This window comes from Babylonia areolata, chromosome 8 (assembly GCF_041734735.1).
Source record: "Babylonia areolata isolate BAREFJ2019XMU chromosome 8, ASM4173473v1, whole genome shotgun sequence".
In the NCBI taxonomy this organism is placed as follows: Eukaryota; Metazoa; Mollusca; class Gastropoda; order Neogastropoda; family Buccinidae; genus Babylonia; species Babylonia areolata.
Genome location: NC_134883.1, coordinates 31,654,848 through 31,660,330, shown reverse-complemented (window position 1 = coordinate 31,660,330; position 5,483 = coordinate 31,654,848). Strand labels below are relative to the sequence as shown.

The window sequence follows — 5,483 nt, the reverse complement described above, 5'->3', positions numbered from 1 at the left end:
TGCTGTTAGGTTCTGGTTCCATCCTTTCAGGATGAAAGGCATGAGACAGTTTAGGGGTTTCTGCTCAGGGAAGGAGGGAGGGGGAGAGAAGTTGAAGTCGAAAGTCGAAATCTTTTAATTGTCAGACCACAAATCCATAACAATAGACTTCAGGGGTGGGGGAGGAGACAGATATGAAGACTTCAGAATGATGTTGCACAGGACAGTCCAAGGATCCTCATCATCCAAATGAGTGACAGTTTATGGATCCCTTTACAATATTCTGTTCTTTTGAATATAATTTATAGGACAGTATGTATACATCTTATGATGAGATTCTGCGCTGTCATAATGGATGTACAAGACTGAAATGTCTTTGGAAATTTCATGTTCCATTCCATCAGAATGAATGTGTAGGATGGTTGGCATTTCACTATTTGTACCATCAAGATGAACTCAAAGGACACTTCTTTCACCTTGTTTTCATGTTCCATTTCAGCAAAACAAATGCCCAGGATGGTTTAAAGATCTGGTTTTATTACTCCATGTCAGTCAGATGAATAAATGTGAAAGAGTGTTTGAGGATCCACACTTGATGCTTCATGCCATCAAGGTGGACTTATGTACATGATGCTTGGTAGTGGTTGTTTTTATGTTATGAAACAAAGGCAAGACATCTGATGGCTGTGTCCTGAATGAGCAAGATTTGATGCTACCCTCCCTCCCACACCAGCAACTTGCTGGACATGACATTTTCAGGAACCTGACATTTTGAAAGTGCATAGCAGCAACATGAAGTGACAGAACAGGTTCTGGTTCCCTGATTGGATGTTCAGTACCATCAAGACAAGTTAAGTCATCAGGACAATGTGCAGGTGTGTGTTGATGTTCTATCCAGAACTATCAACATAGCGTTACAGGGCAGTTGTGGAATCTGTTTTGAGGCTCCAGTGCAGTTTCTGGATTCCTTGTTGGTGGTCAATTCCATGGAGATAACAGGACGGGGTAGTCGTGAATTAAGTGCTGTTCTGTGCTGGCGTATTGAATTCTGATGTGATGTTCTGTGCTGGCATTGTGATTTCTGATGTGATATTCTGTGCTGGCATTGTGATTTCTGATGTGATATTCTGTGCTGGCTTTGTGAATACTGATGTGATTTTCTGCCCTGGCCTTGTTAATTTTGATGTGATGTTTTGAGCCAGCATTGAGAATGTCGATTTTTTTTACATACCAATTTAGTTCTTTTGATTATAATTGAATTTTGCTGGCTATGCACATAAATCTCTCCATCAAGATCAGATTTGGCTGCAATACTTATTTGTATAACATGTAAGTCTCAGCGTTGTACACCTCTTTTTAAAGAATTACATTGGCTTCCTGTTGAGCAGAGAGTTTAATCCAAGGTCATGTGTATCTGCTTTCCTGTATCATCTGGAACTGCAGTATATTTCTGACCTTTTAAGCACGAGTCTCAGCAAGGTCTCTCTGCTCTTCTGCCGATGGTAGAATCTTTTGTGTTCCCCAAATTCAACAGAGAAACACAGTGGGAGAGCCTTTTGTTCTTCAGCTGTACAAACCTGAAATTCACCGCTTTTTTCAGTCTGTTGCAGCCCCCATTCGCATCCAGTGTCTAAAAATATTCCTTTTCAAGCAGTCTTCATATAATCAAGGCACTCCATTTGATACCTGTATTCTGTAGATCCACAATTATTTTTTCCACGTGTGTTTGTTTGTGCATGTATATGTGTATGTGTGAGTGTATGCATGCATATGTGTCTGTGTGCGCCCCTGTATGTAAGTGTGTGTATGTGTGTGCGTGTGTATATTCTTGTGTGCTTTGTATCTTAACTGACATGATATTGTGACACACTTTGAGATATATGTATCTACCTATATTATTATTGTTATATGATGCTCTGAAGTAGCATTGTGAATTCGTATGCGATGTTCTGTGAAGGCATTGTGGGTTTTGATGGAGAGAGAGAGAGAGAGAGAGAGAGAGAGATAAGACAAAGTTCTTTATGTTCAGGGATATTTGAGAGAGTACACAGTATGTTTAAAGTGGACTGCATGGTGGGAACAATTTGAGGGCAACATGTGTTGGTCTTTTCAATTGTGTTACCACTTCGAATAGGAACAATTGATCACACTTTAAAAAAAAGATCAGTTTTAATATAAGTTTTGAATGTTAATGGAAGGATGTGTTACACATTCCTGCATCTTTTTATTTCTCCTTCAGCTGCATAATATTTACTACAGAACTCATTTTAAACAGTCATGTTTTTGTCTTTTATTTTTCCTTATGATTCTTTTGAGTGATAAAGTGCATTTCACAAGTGAGCTTTGAAGGCCCTATCTTTTTTCTTTTTTTTTTCTTTTTTTCTTTTTGTTGCCTGGTCGTTTGCACTGGTTCAGCGACATTACTCATATGCAACACATTCCAATCCCACATACACAGCCACACCTTGGCAGTCAATAGGGAATCATTGATGTCAGATCGCCAGGAGGCCACATACCAGAGGAGACCCTGCACTCCTGTCAGATCACTTTGGTGGTGTTCGGTAGTGTCTGTTCTGATTTTACATACTTAGTTCACCACCACCTAAGCCGATGATGTTTGCTCATCAGTCATAGAACTAAATTGAATAAGTGTCCCCATAAGAGTGGAGGCTGTCACCACATCTCTCCAACGACAGTCCTTCATGAAAGTGGCGATATCAAAAGACCTTGACAGGACTCACCCCAAGCACTGAAGTGGAGGGGGACTGAGGTCACCGTGAGAGCAGGGGACGAAACTAGGGACAATTAAAAAATTTTTAAAAATGTATTGATGATGAAGGTGGAGGATGTTGAAGACGACAGTACTGCTTAGGAGAGCCATTTCAGGTTTGGAACTCCGTGACAAGGCTGTACTCTACACATCCTTTCCTTATGATATCCTGACGTTAATCAGACTTGAGAGATACAGACACTTGCAGTGTTGGTGAGGAAATTTGAGCAACACATCCAAAAGACACATTTATAAGGTGTGTGATATTTAACTTTGTGGTCCCAGCCTTCCCATAACATACATAACTCTGGGTAGGAGCTGGCCGTGGGCTGAAAAAAACCCCCCATCTCCGCTGGGAATCAAACCCGCGTCCTCCCAGTCGTCAGTTCACGACGCTAACCACTTCACTAGAGTGGCGGCTGGTCGTGATGCACGAACTTTTGATTTACTCCGTTTTTCTTGTTGGAATAATGCCATCGTAATGGTTTAAAAAAATTTTAAAAAAAAAGGGGGGGGGGGGGGGGGGCACCGAGGAGAAGCTGAAACTGTATCAGGAAGCTAAACATGAAAAAAAGCCATGGGAACATTCAGATATCCCAAACACCACGCCATTTGAGAGGGTGATAGATTAAAGTGACATTTTGCTGTTGATGATGCTGTCGTCCACACAGTGTAGAAACGCCATTCAGACAAAACGAGGGTGAAGACACGAAGGTATCCGCCTCTCACTGGAGACAATTACGGAGTTGCGCACTGGGTGATAATAATAATAATAATAATACATAGTTTTTCTATGGCGCGATATCCAGAACCATTGCTGCTCAAAGCGCCTTACATCATCCAGTTGACTATATAAACATGCCTTTAAAAACACATCAACCGCTATCTGACAATGGAAAACATCCAGTGTGTTCATATGAATGAAAAAGCATCCGTAAGAGATGAATCAGATTATAAAAGCTATGAAGTAAATAAGGCTTAGATTAAAACAAAATTCATTTCATAGAACTCACGCACACACACACACACATATGGATGTCCCTCCCTTACAGACACACACACACATTCACACAGAGACACACACACACGCTGACATTAAATATCAATTGCACTAAAAACTAAATTGCATAAGCATTAAGATATTTATTTTCTAACATAGAATTCTGTTCGGGCATACTAATATGCCAACACACTTACACATGAGTACCAGAGCACTGTACCCTCACAAACACATGCACGCACGCACGCACACATAGACGCACGCGCGCATACACACACACACATACACACGCCCATTAAAATAACCAGATAAAAAAATATGCCGCCTCACATCTAAGATCAAAACTACATAAAATACACAATGCATTAAAACAGGACTACAAAAATACTAGTACAAAATACTTGTTAACAGGCATACCTTGGTTTAACCGTTCCGCCCAGAACAAAAATGCTGACGGAAAAGGTAAGTTTTCAGATCTGACTTAAAGGAATGAAGATCAGAGGCATTTCAATGAGATGAAGGTAGAGAGTTCCACACTTGGGGAACCTGAGCTGTGAAAGACCTACTTCCAGCGCATTTCATATCAGTCCTTGGAACTTTAAGCAGTTTTTCAGAACTGGATCTTAATGTTCTGTGCGGTTCATATGTTTCCAATACAGAGGAGAGATACAATGGAAGAGACTTGTCAAAATGTTTGAAAGCGAGTGTTGCTAACTTACAGTGAATGCGGGACTTAAGTGGAAGTGATTAATTCAGTTTCTGGTGTGGGTGGACATGGACAGGCCAATACCGGGGTGCTCTCCCACACTGCACAAATGAAATTTGACGCTGGTGTGTCTTTGGGCCTTTCTCCTGTCTCTTTGCCCTGGAACGCTGGGCAAGCATCTCTCTTTGGAGAGACCTTTCTGCAACACCTGCCTCCAAGTCGATCACTCTGAGGATCTGAATGTCCATTACCAAAATAAAATGATTTTGGAGATCTTAGTATGCACATATATTCTTAAGGCTAATTTCACAGACTTACTGTCAATGATTCGCAGCTTCTTTAGAAAAATCTCCGAAGATAAGCTTGCGGTCATTTTACCGCTCGATGAAATCAGAAAATTACGTTCTACTGGATACATTGTGAGATGTACAGCTGTGGAGAATTTTGAGGAGTTGAATATTAAGTCTGATATTGATTTCCCCAAAAGATCAAAGGACAAAATAAATTAAATCTGCAAACCTTCGCACACATGTATCAGAAATTCTAAATCCCTGAGACATTGATTTACATTGATTTATATGATATGGCACCTCGTGTACTGGTGCCACCTGTCCCTGCCTGGGAGTTAACAGAAGCAAACAAATGCTCTTCTGACACAACAAAATGAGAATGTCCACATATAGTAGCAGCATCTGTCAGAACTGAAGTTTTATAATCATTTAAAAGTTAACACTGATTGCCCAGTTCTGGATGATAGCAGTGCTGGCTCTGCTTTCGTGATTTCTGGCCTAAAAACAAAACAAAAATCATTTTATTTTGGTAATGGACATTCAGATTTTTAAGGCCGAGTTCGTGGCCATTCTTATGACCTTAAATCATCTTGTAAAAATACTAATAATGATAAGTAATATCCTTTTTTGTGTTACTATCAATCAGTTTTTAAAAAAAATTGCTCCTTTTTGAGAATAATCTGAGAGAAGATTTATTGTTTGAAATTATTACACTCCCTTTTCATGAAAGGTGCAAAT

At 40.0% G+C, this 5,483-nt stretch overlaps 1 protein-coding gene across 2 annotated transcripts in view; it reads left to right on the top strand.

Annotated features, from left to right (window-relative positions):
• Window positions 1–2,331, top strand: part of LOC143285144 (cyclin-dependent kinase 20-like) — a 28,156-nt gene extending 25,825 nt beyond the window's left edge. For both annotated transcript variants that reach the window (XM_076592372.1, XM_076592370.1), the window contains exon 10: window positions 1–2,331. This exon is cut by the window's left edge and continues 231 nt beyond it. The gene's annotated coding sequence lies outside the window, so the exon portion shown is untranslated.
• The last annotated feature ends 3,152 nt before the right edge of the window (window positions 2,332–5,483 follow it).